The following is a 15,107-nucleotide window of genomic DNA, read 5'->3' on the forward strand; positions in this document are numbered from 1 at the left end:
CAACAACAACAACAACAACAACAGACAAAAAGACAAAAAAAAAGACAAAAAAAAATGAATGCACGAATGAGTGGATGAATATGTGAATGGAGGGAACTCAGAAGGAGAATGGTCTAGGGCTTTACTACCCATAGAAAACATATCTGATTAGGAATCAGTAAGGGATTTAGACACCCTGGGCTTGCATGAAACCAGATGTGGGAAGATCACTGGAGAAACATTTTGCCAATGGAGACGTTTACCCAATGCCATATTTCATATCCTAAACTTCCACATACCTTTGACTGCATAATTATAGGGAATACCTGTAATTAAAGGCACAATTATCTTCTGGACCCTATATGTTTGGATGCTCAGAGAGGGCTATTGTTGAGTCATGAGGTGCCCAAAGTCCACCATTTTCCTGATCTCCTCCCACCTCTTATAGACAGCTCTCAGGTATTAGCTCCTCCAAACTTCTAGGTGTTTGATATAATGTGAGCTTTCAGCACCAGAAGCAGGAATACAGTACCATATAGGAAAACTCTTGTCTTAATTGTCCCATAAATGAAACAAAAGCTGAAAATAATCACCTTGGAACGTTGTGAAGCCTTAAATCACTAGCTGAAGTGTAGTGCTGAAGACAACTAAGGTGCTGAAGAATCGTTAGGTTCTTTTCTTCACCTTAATCCAAATGTTTAATTTTCCCCAAAGGAGGACCAGAAGTAATTCTGAGCAGCAGATCAAAACATTGTAGGTAACAGAAATGAATACCTTATCAGAGATGCTTGAAGGGGCACTACCTGAGCCCAGGGGAACAAAGGTAAGATGGGGGAACGGAAAGAGAAAGGAAGGGCCTGATGAGGGTGCTGGGAGGTGCTGGGGATGGAGGGGAGGAGGGTCTCACACAGGGAGCACAAGGGCAGACAAAACATCAGAAAACAGGGAAAAAAAATGTTACCAAGATTCTCTTTTCCTAGTGCAAAACATCCTGTTTCCCTGAGCTGGCAGGCATGCCTCTGAGCTCAGGAGAATTCACAAGAGAAAAAATACACCATGACTATCCCATCATGTGAACTGACATTGATTTTTCTATTTAAGATGTTCTGTGCATAAAGACAAATACATAAGCTCAGTCCTCAAAAGCCCCTGCAAATAAAGACTTCAGAAAACTCTCCTGAACTTTGATAGCACTGCACTCTTATCCCTTAGTGACTCCCTAAAAAGACAAAGAAAAGAAAAACCTAAAATTCCTAACAAGTGATAAAGCAACTTCTTTCATATGTCCTCTAGAATAACTGCATGAGCTTCTCTTTACATGTCTCCAATACCGTTGATATATTGCTAAGACCATCATCCTAACAAGGAGGTTCAAGTCGACCATTCAGAAGGGCCTGTGGGTTAAGGTGGCCAATGGGATGACAATGTGTTACCTGAAAGCCCAGAGGACATCTAGGTCCATTCTGATTGCTGGAAACCTCAGTCTGAAGCATACTTTGGACTCATTAGCTAAAAACAGTTACTGGATGATCCCTCTGGGAACTCCCATTGAAGCTAAGTGACTCATAGCTTACCTTTAGATAATTTGGGTAATGTCATGTATTTAATCATTACAGATATTAAAGACATTATTAAATACCACATTATAATTAATTATAGGCCAATGGTAATTTAAATTCACCTATATATTTGACATTTTGGTTTTAGCTCAATTTTTTTTATATCTAGAATTGAAAGTTCAACAGCTAAAACTAGAGATCAATAGATAAATTTAACACAAATTAGACAAAGCTGAGGAGGTATTAGTGACTCAGAAGATAGGCCTGAAGAAAATAAGAACTTCCACTTGAATTTTCTTCCTCCTTAAAAAAACTCCTTTTAATTTTTCCTTTAGTGCTAGTCTTCTAGTGGTATATTTATTTACCTTCATCCTTAAAGGATGTTTTACCAGGCATAGAATCCTAACAGGGGAGGGTTTTTTTCTTTAATCTGGTACTTTGAAGATATTACCTCATTATCTTCTGTCTTGTTTAATGTTTCAAGAAGTCAGTTGTTGGTCTAATCATACTTCTTTGGAATTAATTTGTCTTTTTTTCCCCCCTCTTGCCACTTTTAATATTTTGATTTTCATAATTTTATTATAATGTGACAAACTATGACTTTCTTTTTTATTTATCATACTTTGGATTTAGCTGTAGGATTCTTAACATTTGTAGTTGATATATTTTTTTCAATTTGGAACATTTTCATTCATTACCTCACACAGTGCCCTATTTACTTATATATTACCTAATTCTCTCTCTTCTTTAGAACTCCATGCTTATTCTTCTCCTTCTATGCATTGTGTATCTCATACTCTTCTGTTTTTTCTTTATTCTTTCTATGCCTTACTGTACATGTTCTTCTTGTCTATCCTACAAGTTATTAGCACACTCATCAACACTTAATTTATCCTTTAAGATCTTAATCACCCATTGAGTTTTCCCTTTCTGGGATTTTCATGTCGATTTTAAAAATAGTTTCTAGGAGTACTATGCCAAAATTCTCAATCTTGTCTTTAATCTCCATGAATATTTTATTTATTTTAAAGTTACGTGTCTGAATATGTTTTCACTGCCTCTAGCTTTTGTCTCCCCATATTCCTGTCACATTTTTTCTATTTAGAATAGAATGTTATTATGAAAAATGATGTAAATAACTTCAGGTTCTGCATTATATTCTGTTTCTCCAGAGAATCATTTTACTTGCTTCGGTTAGAGAGCAAAGGACATTAGCGATGATCCTGGATGACTCTCAGGTAAATCGCTCATGTAAACTGGGGGCTGAAATGAAGCCGGCCTCTAGTCTACACAAAGCTGGCCTGCTTCCAATCCACTCTTACTTCAGAGTGTGGCCCCTTAAGGTTCCAACCCACCCCTTGGTGGTCCTTGGATTCCATTTTCCCCCCACTAACTTTAGGAAATTGTCAAAATAACTTCACATTTTCAACTATCTCTTCAAGATACCTTTACAGGAAAAAGAGACCCCTAAATGCAAGGCTCATTCCTCTGAGTTTCCTTCTTCTTTGAGATGATGGCTCCATAATTCTTCACTGATTCCATAGCTTTCAAATACCTTCAGAGCAGATCTTTAAAATATGCTGTTCAGCTTTTTAAAAGATTTTAAATGTTTGTTGGCCCAAATTATCTAGCTAGTAGTTATCATAAGTGGAAGTCCCTGATAATTTTAGCCCATTCCTATTCTATTATTTTTACTGTTGCTAATTCACATATTTTATAATGCTGATTTTTTAATTTTCTAGTCCTCATTTGGTTTCTTATTCTACCTTTTTCTCTAATTTTTTACATTTTTTTTCTTTGCTCTCTCTCCCTATTTATTTATTTTTAGGGCCACACCTGTGGCATGGAAGTTCCCAGGCTAGGGGTCAAATTGGAGCTACAGCTGGCAGCCTACTCCACAGCCACAGCAACACAGGATCCAAGCTACCTCTGCAACCTACACTACAGCTCACGGTAACCCTGGATTCTTAATCCACTGAGTGAGGCCAGGGATTGAACCCACATTCTCGCGGATACTAGTCGGATTTGTTTCTGCTGCACCGCAAGCAGAACTCCCTTATATTTATTTTTTTTATTTACTTTTTCCTTTTTTTAGGGCTATACCCATGGCATATGGAAGTTCCCAGGCTAGGGATTGAATCAGAGCCACAGTCGCCAGCCTACGCCATAGCCACAGCAACTCTGGATCCAAGCCACTTCTGTGGCCTACATCACAGCTCACTGCAACAATGGATCTCCGACCCACTGAGCAAGGTCAGGGATCAAACCTGCATCCTCATGAATACTAGGCGGATTCATTTCTGCTACGCCACAATAGGAACTCCCCTTCCCTTTTTATTTTATTTATTTATTTGCACTTTTCAAGGCCACACTCACGGCATATGGATGTTCCCAGGCTAGAGGCCCAATCGGAGCTGCAGCTGCCGGCCTACACCACAGCTCACAGCAACACCAGATCCTTAACCCACTGAGTGAGGCCAGGGATCAAATTTGCAACCTCAGTTGGACTCATTTGGGCTGCGCCACGATGGGAACTCCCCCCTCCCTTTTTAAAAGAAATGAATGTTCTTACTACATATTAGTATCAAAAGAAGCATATGCAAAGAATTTGAAATTTTTTAGTTTAATTTTTTTGCAAGACATTTCTTCCTCTGTCTTTGCATTGATTATCAGTTAGGATGCATTTGGATAAAAATAACACAAAACCTTAATAGCCGTACTATAACCCATAAGAATATTATTCTTTCTTAAGAAGTCTGAGAGGGGAGTTTTATTGTGATTTTATTCCATGATAAGTAAAGTTATTGTTTCAGTGTGACTGTGGTATTTTGCCCTTTGCTGCACAGTCTCAGTACAGCTTCAGTAGCTCCCAGCATCACATTCTTATACATCACATCCAAATTAGAGAGGAGGGCAAATTATCGCACCAGGGGGTGTCCCTTAGACTCACTGGGTAATACTGTATCAGATACCTTAAGAACTTAGCTGCAAGGGAGACTGGAAAGCTGATTACCTGGGAAAGGAGAGAGGAACTTCGTGAATGGTTTAGACAATAACAAAGCATCTCCTGTTGCTGGGTTTCTAAATAAAATTAGAGATGTCAGTGAGTAAAAAGACAAAATAAGGCAAGCAAGGGTGTCCACTCTTATATGGCATGTTTCTTTCCTTCCTAATTTTGAATGTCTTTACTGAAGTATGCTAGAATTTGCATTGATAACCTTAACTTTCTATTTGTCTTTTCTATTTGCTATAGATTAAGAGCTCGGATACTTCACTGTATGCATTTTTTGGCAGCCAATATATAACATGTTCACCCATCTTCCTGTGACTGGATACCTCATATATACAACTATTTTTACTCTCTCCTTCAATTTGGTAGATGCTATGGACAGAATGGTGTCCCCTCAAAATTCACCTGCTGCAGTCCTAACTCCCAATGTGATGGTATCCGGAGGTGTGGCCTGTGGGAGATAATTAGGTTTAGATGAGGTCATAAGGCTGGGACCCTCACCATGGGATTGGTATGTTACCAGACACAGGAGAGCCTTCTCTCTTTTAATCTCTACCACTCGGTCCATGGCACTTTGTTTAAAAGACTGAGCTAATACAGGACAGGAAATGTCCATCTCAGTGCAAGACAAACGCCTCTGCCTGTGCTTTAGATACTGTCCCATTCTGTTTCCTCAGGGACCTAGCTCCCTCAACTTGCTATTTTTCTAGTTGGTATTCAATTTTTCCTCTCCATTTCTCTTTTACATTTAGCACTTAGCACATTTAAATTATTTTCTCTATTTGTGTGTGTGTGTTCATAATATATATTATTTTCTAAAACTACTTCCCAGTCTGATACACCCTTACAGCTTCTGACTTCTCTCATTTCCTCACACCCAAATATACTGAATAACTATATTACCTGGCAACCATTTCTGTACCAACCACTCTTCTGAAGCTTCTCTATGGTTTATTTATGATCTCTGAAGCCAGTATGAATTTGTTCTAAAACTCTGAGGTGAATAAAGCACCATTTTCTGTATTTTTCCATGTTTTTTGCTTTGCATTTTAAAATATGTTATTACATAATATTTCAAACCTCCATAAAAGACTTCAAAATATAACATCCATTACATACCATGTATACTTAACTAATTTTAATTTTTACCATATTTACTTCAGATTACTTTTCAAACATTGGACATTATAGATTTGAAGTCTTCTTTAAACCATTCCCCAATCCCTTCCTTCCTACCCATAGATAACCACCATCCTAATGTAAGAAAGTGGCCTCCTGTGATAGGTAGAATGCCCCCTCCCCCCAAAATGTTCACTTTCTAACCTCTGGAACCTGTGAACATGGCAAAAGGGACTTGGTGCAGACATTTAAATAAGGAGAGTATCTTGGATAACCCAGGTGAGCCCAATCTAATCACATGATCTCTTAAAAGCAGAGAACTTTCTCCCATTGGTGTAAAAGAGGTAAGATAGAAATGGAGGTCAAAGAGATGGGAAGTATGAGGAAGGATACACAGAAAGCATAAGTAATGCAGTCAGCCTCTAGAAGCAGAGCCCAGTCCCCAGCTGACAGGGGCCTCAGTCCTACATTGTCAAGAAACTGAACTCAGCCATCAGTCTGAGCCCAGAAGTGGATTCACCCCTGGGACCTGCAGAGAGGAATGGAGGCTTGCTAACACCTTGATTTCCACCTGCTGAGACTCTCAGCAGAGGACCAGGTTGAGCACACCGTACTTGGATTTCTGACCTACAGATCCTTAAGATAATACATAGGCATTGCTTTAAGTTGCTAAATTTGTGGTAATTTTTCACTGCAGCAGTAGAAAACTAATATACTTCATGCATGCTTTTATGTCTTTTTACTACATATGTGTCTATGTTTTTAAACTCTCTATAAATGTCTCCCACTATAGGAAACATTCTGAAATGAGTTTTTCTTTTTCATTCAACGTTTTAAAAATTTATCCATGTTGATATGTAAATCGTTGATTCATTCAATCACTAGATAGTGTTCCACTGTATAAATATACCATTCTTTATGTATTTTTCAGATTAGAGCACAGAAGAATCTGACTATGTGTTGGTTTATTTGTAGATTCTATAGGATTTTCTAGGGAAAAAAGCACATCATCTTTAAACAACTAACCTTGTTCCCTTTCATTCTTCTTTTTTTTGTCTTTTTGTTGTTGTTGTTGTTGCTATTTCTTGGGCCGCTCCCGCGGCATATGGAGGTTCCCAGGCTAGGGGTTGAATCGGAGCTGTAGCCACCGGCCTACTCCAGAGCCACAGCAACGCGGGATCCGAGCCGCGTCTGTAACCTACACCACAGCTCATGGCAACGCCGGATCGTTAACCCACTGAGCAAGGGCAGGGACCAAACCCGCAACCTCATGGTTCCTAGTCGGATTCGTTAACCACTGCGCCACGACGGGAACTCCATCCCTTTCTTTCTAATTCTTAAGTTTTAATTTCTTTCATTTCCTTATCTCATTGCATCAGTTGGGACTTTCAACACAATATTAAATGGTTGATATGTAAATCGTCAAGAAACTGAACTCAGCCATCAGTCTGAGCCCAGAAGTGGATTCACCCCTGGGACCTGCAGAGAGGAATGGAGGCTTGCTAACACTTCTAAATGGTAGAAGTGAGAGTGACCATCCTTGTCTTATCTTAATTGAAGAAAAGCTTCCAAAATGAGTTATTTAAGCAATAATTTACTGTAGGCTTTATATTTACTCTATCACATTAAGATCCCTACTGTTCCCAGATTGCAAAGACCTTTAGTGCTAATATTTAAGCACTAAATAAGTGCCTAAATTTACAACATGCCTTTTTGCACCATTGAGATAACATATAAATTGTTTCTTTGTTCCTCTTATAACTGACTCCAAACATCATATAGGGTTTTTTTGTTTGTTTGTTTGTTTGTTTGTCATACCCACTGGCATGTGGCAGGCAGAAGTTCCCAGGTCAGGGATCCAACTTACACCACAACAGCAACTTAAGCTACTGCACTGACAATGCCAGATCCTTACCACTGCGCCACAAGAGAACTCCCCAAATATCATGTTTTTATAATAATGTTTGAGTAACACATAACAGAGATTTACATTTTTTTGATAAGTGAAATATGCAAAGCTAAAGGTTATAAATCTATGGAAACATAATAGTAAATATGCCAGCTGGTTCAGACTTAATGGCTAGAATACCACTGCCTCCTTGTGGTGAAATTCCAGAATGACAAGTTTATTTTTAACAGAAGTTTATTTTTCAAGTCACATCTTTGACAACTAAGCCATGGCTTTGGGTAGAGGGTTGTTACAGATCTCAGAGATGCATGAGAAGAATAGAAAATTTGGACAGACACACAAACAGAGAAGTATCCAGGTTTTTCTTTCAGGACTCCCAGGTATGGGAGCAGAGAGATTGAAGGAAATACACGAGTAATGAGAAAATCTGGAATTGGAAGGATATGAAGATGGTACAGTAGAAGATACATGCACTCCAGTGTTCTTAACAGCACTACTTACAATATCAGGATTTGGAAGCAACCCAAGTGCTCATCAACACATGCATGGATAAAGACTAGTATACAATAGAATACTAGTCAGCCACAAAAAAGAATGAAATTTGCCATTTGCAACAACATGAATAGATGTGGAGAATATTATGTTTAGTGATGTATATAAGACACAGAGAGAAAAACATTGTATGCTTTCACTTATAAGCGAACTCTAAAAATAAAACCCAGACACCTGTGGTCAATTAATCTTTGACAAAGAGTCAAGAATATAAAATGGAAAAAAGACAGTCTATTCAGCAAGTGCTGCTGGCACAGCTGCATATACATGAATGAAACTAGAACATACTCTCACACCATGCACAAAAATAAACTCAAAATGGCTTAAAGACTTAAACATAAGACAAGACACTATCCTAGAAGAGAATGTAGGTAAAACATTTGGTGACATCAACTGTACAAATGTTTTCTTAGGTCATTCTCCCAAGGCAATAGAAATAGAAACAAAAATAAACCAATGGGACCTAATCAAACTTAAAAGCTTTTGCACATGGAGTTCCCGTCGTGGCGCAGTGGTTAACGAATCCGACTAGGAACCATGAGGTTGCGGGTTCGGTCCCTGCCCTTGCTCAGTGGGTTAACGATCCGGCGTTGCCGTGAGCTGTGGTGTAGGTTACAGACGCGGCTCGGATCCCGCGTTGCTGTGGCTCTGGCGTAGGCCAGTGGCCACAGCTCCAATTCGACCCCTAGCCTGGGAACCTCCATATGCCGCGGCAGCAGCCCAAGAAATAGCAAAAAGCCAAAAAAAAAAAAAAAGCTTTTGCACAGCAAAGAAAACCAATTGGTTTTTTTTTTAAAAAAGACAACCTACAGAATGGGAGAAAATAGTTTCAAATGATGCAATCGACAAGGGCTTACTCTAAAATACACAAACAACTTATACAACTCAACAGCAAAAGAAAAAAAAAAAACCAACAACCCAATTGAAAAAATGGGCCAAAGATGTAAATAGACATTTCTCCAAAGAAGATATCCAGATGGCCAACAGGCACATGAAAATATGCTCAGCATCACTGATTATTAGAGAAATGCAAAACAAAACTACCATGAGGTACCACCTCACACGGGTCAGAATGGCCGTAATTAATAATTCCACAAACAAATGCTAGAGAGGGTGTGGAGAAAAGGGTACCCTCCTTCACTACTGGTAGGCATGTAAATTGGTAAAACCTTTTGGAAAAAAGTATGGAAGGACCTCAGAAAACTAAATATAGAACTACCATTTGACCCAGCAATCCCACTCTTGGGCATATATCTGGACAAACTTTCATTGAAAAAGATACATGCACTTCTATGTACATTGCAGCACTATTCGCAACAGCCACAACATGAAAACAACTTAAGTGTCCATTGGCAGATGAATGGATTAAGAAGATGTGGTATATATACACAATGGAATACTACTCGGCCATAAAAAGAACAAAATAATGCCATTTGCAGTCACATGGATGGAACTAGAGATTCTCATACTGAGTGAAGTAAGTCATAAAGAGAATGACAATACCATATATCACTTGGAACCTAAGACATGGCACAAATGAACCTATCTACAGAAAAGAAACAAACTCATGGACTTGGAGAACAGACCTGTGGTTGCCAAGGGGGAGGGGAGAGAGTGGGATATTTGGTAATCTGAGGTTAATAGAAGCAACCTATTGCATTTGGGGTGGATAAGCAATGGGATCCTGCTGTATTGCAGAGGGAACTATATCTAGACACTTGTGATGGAACATGATAGAGAATAATGTGAGAAAAAATACATATATATATATATGAGTAACTGCTGTATAGGAGAAATTGACAGAACATTGTAAATCAACCATGGTAAATTAAAAAAAATAAAAATTAAAACAAAGGAATGAATATAACAAAACTGAAATAGAGTCATAGATAAACAGAACAAATTAGTGGCCAGTGGGGGAGAAGGGCAAGATAAGCATAGGGGATTAAGAGGTACAAACTACTATATACTTAATAAATAAGATACAAGGAAGTAATAGAATGTACAGCACAGGGAATTTAGCCAATGTTTTATAATAATTTTAAATGGAAAATAATCTATAAAATATCAAATCACTATGTTGTACACCTGAAACTACTGTAACATTACAAATCAAATATACTTCAATTAAAAATAAAGAAGGAAACCTGGAGTTGAGCAGTACCAAAAGGACACTGGCATCCACAGCATGAGTATACAGAAAAACTAACAGACACTAAATTATGTCTAGATTGTGAGCACTGTAATACACACACACACACACAGAAGACTGGTCTATTTCTTACTTTCTTACAGGTTTAAAATATGTTTTTTTATGGACAGCTACATGTAAAAGAATGAAGTTAGAACACTCTCTAACACCACGCACAAAAATTAACTCAAAATGGATTAAAGACCTAAACATAAGACTGGGTACTCTAAGAGGAAAACGTAGGCAGAACACTCTTTAGACAAAAAAAAAAAAAAAAAAAAAAAAAAAAAAAGGAGTTCCCGTCGTGGCGCAGTGGTTAATGAATCCGACTAGGAACCATGAGGTTGCGGGTTCGGTCCCTGCCCTTGCTCAGTGGGTTAACGATCCAGCGTTGCTGTGAGCTGTGGTGTAGGTTGCAGACATGGCTCGGATCCCGCGTTGCTGTGGCTCTGGCGTAGGCTGGTGGCTACAGCTCCGATTAGACCCCTAGCCTGGGAATCTCCATATGCCGTGGGCTAGCAAAATGACAAAAAAAAAAAACACTCTTTGACATAAATTGCAGCAATATCTTTTTTGACCCACCTCCTAGAGTAAGGAAAATAAAAGCAAAAACAAATCAGACCTAATTAAACTTAGAAGTTTTTGCACAGTGAAGGAAACCATAAACAAAATGAAAAGACAACTTACAGAGTGGGAAAAAAATCTTTCATATGAAGTAACCAACAAGGGATTAGTATCTCCAAAACATACAAACATTTCATACAGTGTTATATCAAAAAATCCCAAACAAGCCAATTAAAAATGGTCAGAAGATCTAAACACACATTTCTCCAAAGATGACAGATAGATGGCCAAAAAGTACACAAAAAGATGTGCAACATCAGTAATTATTACAGAAATTCAAATAAAAACTACAAGGAGGTGTCACCTCACACCACGCAGAAGGCCATCATCAAAAGGTTGCAAAAAATAAGTGCCGGAGAGAAAAAAAGAGGACCCTCCTACACTGTTAATGGGAATGTAAACTGGTGCAATCGCTATGGAGAACAATATGGAGGTGCCTTAAAAACTGAATACAGAACTACCATATGATCCAGCAATCCCACTCCTGAGCATATATCCAAAGAAGACCATAATTCAAAAGATACATGTGGCCTGAAGTCCATCACAGCACTATTTACAATAGCCAAGACATGGAAGCAAGCTAAATGTCCATCTACAGAGGACTGGATGAAGTGTATATATATATTACTCAGCCATAAAAAGCATGAAATAATGCCATTTGCAACAATATGGGTGGACCTAGGAATTATTGTAGTAAGTGAAGTCAAACAGAGAAAAGACATAGATCACATGAGATCACTGATACGTAGAATCCAATAAAAATGATACAATAGAACTTACAAAACAGAAATAGACCCAAAGATTTTGAAACCAAATTTATGGTTACCAAAGGGGAAACATGGGGGAGGATAAATTAGAGGGTTGGGATTGACATAGTCACGCTACTATATATAAAATAGATAATCACAAAAAACCTAGCATATAGCACAAGGTAATCTACTCAATACTGTGTAATAACATATATAGGGGAAAGAGTCTGAAAAGGAATGGATATATGCACTGATTTACTTTGCTGTACACCTGAAACTAACACTCCAACGTATTCAACTGTACTCCAAATAAATTTATTTTTTTAAAAGATAGGAAAATATTAAATTAAAAATATGCAAACTCCCGAAAATATCATTTGTGGTCTATTTGGATATGAATAAGTTACTTAACCGTCTATTACTCTGTTTCCCTATGGACAGAATACTGACAATCATAGCAACTACATCAGTGAGGTTTTGCTACTCAGTTTAGTTAATTTTGCATTGCATAATGATAATAATAAATAATTAACACACTTGCATCTTTATGATGTGCCACATGCTATTTTAAGTCATGATATTTCTTTTCAAGACATTTATAAATCATGTAAAGTTCTTCATTAACACTATTTCAGCAATTTATACTCAAGAAATGATATTCTTAAAGTCTGTAAAGCTTTCTGTATATCTTAATCAAGTAGGAGGAACATATTTATTTATACAGTTCAGCCAGCAAAGATGGTTGTCCAGACACTGTGATGGACTCTGGGGATATAAAGGTGAGTAAGAGAGCATCTCTGCCTTTAAAACCTACACACTGTAACAAGGTATAAAGTTGTATTGACAGCTATAATACGATCTAGTAATTTATATTCTAACAGTATGACAGATTACTGCTGGAGTTAGGAGGAGGGAAAAAATATCATCTGTATTAGATGATCAGGATATTCTTTATAGGAAAGATCCTATTTGACTCTGCTTTGTCTAGATAACCAAGTCTTGGGAAGAGAACTATCAGAAAAAAATCTTCCAGGCAGAAGAAACAGTTTAGCAAAGGGAGAGAATGTATAACCTTTGAGATTAAGACCAGGAACTTCAGAGTGAAACACAGATGAACTCAAATTCCAGCTCTGCTCCTCACCTGCCTTGTGATCTTGGGCAGCGAGGTCTCTTTCTGCTCCTGCCTAGAAAATGGACTTGATGGTTATACCTTATCAGGGCTTGGTTGCGAGAATTAAATGAGATGTGCACATATCTCTTCGCACACTGTGTAGCTCATTAGTGCTAGATTATTAATATATTTCCTTTTAAGCTGTCATTCACTGTAAATAGTAACCACCTACTAATTACTAGATTTTTTTTCTTTTTTTTCTTTTTTTTTTGTTGAGCAGAATTAACCACAGTAAACACACATATTGCTAGTAAGATGTATCAGATTTTGGAAACATTAAACTATGAAAAATGTGCATCTTAGAATCAAGGAAAGAGTACCATCCTCATTATGAGGACTAATGCACCAAGAACTTTTAATGCCATGCTGTATATTTAGATATGACCCAACTGTTAAAATCTTTTCCTTATTGGTGGCTTCTAGACATTTTGTAGTTCTTAAATCACACATTGAGGTTAATGTTTAGTTTTTTTTCCCTCATGTGGTCTCTGTCTAAATGTCTTTAGCACATAGAAGACATTCCAAAGATTATGGAATTAGATGGAATCTGACCAACTTGGGGGTGGTTTAAGGTGACAAGTCATCATCACGGTCCCATCCTAGAGCTCAAAGGAATGAGCCAAGGACAAATGAATGCCAGAAAAGGGGTTTTTGTCTGAACCTTATAGCTGTTAGATGGCTCACCCCCTCCCACTGTGTGTTAGGTAATCCTACAAAAGGAACCAGTGCAGCAGTGGTTACCACACTCTAGCGTGCATCTGTGCCATGTGTTAAAAAACCAATTACAGGACCCCACCCCTAGAGTTTCCAATTCTGTAGGTCCGGAGTGGAACCCAATAACTCGACTTTCTAGCACTTCTTAGCAGTACTGATGCACCTGGTCTGAGGACCACACTTTGAAAACTACTTAAGTGGAAAAAGTGCAGGCTCCAGAGCCTCAGCCAGTGGCAATTTTTCTACTGGGGCCCTTGGCTCATCTTCCCCTCTCTCTAGTGGGACCAGTAAGCCTGTCTCAAGGCCCACAAGGCTTGTGAACCTCTGATTTTGGCTTCTTGTGTCTGGCATTCTCTGCATTCAAAATGATACTGAACTATTGTCCTGGGAAGAAGAAACTGTGATCCCACTGAGCATTATTCGCCAGAGGGAGAGATGACTGGGGAGGAGGACTCTGCCAGCTGTCTCGGCTGTTATAGCTACAAATCACCCTTGCCGCTTCAGGCTCCTGCAGCTTCTGCCTCCTCCAACAGATCATAGGCTTAGCTGAAGGAAGTTTGTGGACACAGCTTCCCAGTGTCTGAGCCGAGGAATTACTGCTTGAGGGTGAGAACTTTAGTCTCCTTCATCTAGAGACTTCCAAAGAAATTGGCCAGAAGCCCACTTTGTCTTCAGCTTCCTCTCAGCAACAGTAACAGAAATGCAAAAAGAAAAAAATAGGGTATACCCTTGAGGCTTTCCTAGTGACCTGCCACAGCCAATTACATGCACAAATTGCCCTCAGCCTCACTCACTGCAATTGTTCATTAGCTAGCTGGGAGAATATTCTGGATTCAGAAAATATTTGTTGACTGATACAGAGAGGAATTAGAATTGTCAAGATTCTGAACTATAAATATTTAAAACATATAATAATTAAGCATACATGGCATTTTATTAGCAGGTTGTTTGATTGGAATAGACTCTTCCTTCCCATAATTGTTCACATACCTTTTCTACTGCTTTGTTGTGACTGTCACCAGTCTGTTAACCTCTATCCCCAATTAACTTTGTCATTTACTGCAAGCCTCACCCAGGCATTACTGCTTAGGTACAAAACAGCTTCTCAAGGACTGGGACCATTCTCCTCCAGTGATTCACTCCCAGTTTCCAACCTAGTGCTAAAATGTGCTTATTATTAGGCAAGTGCCTAATAAACAGTTACAAAATAATGAACTAATGTTAACGTCTACTTCCTGATCTCTAGTCATTATTGTGTTATCCCTGATACCCTCTCCATGAGGCACCTCAGTTGCTCCTATTTTTTTTTTTAACAAAACCACCATTGTAGTGATACCTCTCTTTGTATTTTAGAAGCAGACTGAGCTTCCTCAGCATGGATAAACAGATGCATCAACCTCTAGTCTTCACGGAAGCATGTAAATCTTTAATTAGATTTTTAAACAGAGGTTTTAATCAGTGTAGTAGAATTTATCAAATCTTTCCTCATATTTCTACTGCTGTGCTTTTTCAAAATCATGTTCAGGTATA

Source organism: Phacochoerus africanus, chromosome 7, assembly GCF_016906955.1.
Source record: "Phacochoerus africanus isolate WHEZ1 chromosome 7, ROS_Pafr_v1, whole genome shotgun sequence".
In the NCBI taxonomy this organism is placed as follows: domain Eukaryota; kingdom Metazoa; phylum Chordata; class Mammalia; order Artiodactyla; family Suidae; genus Phacochoerus; species Phacochoerus africanus.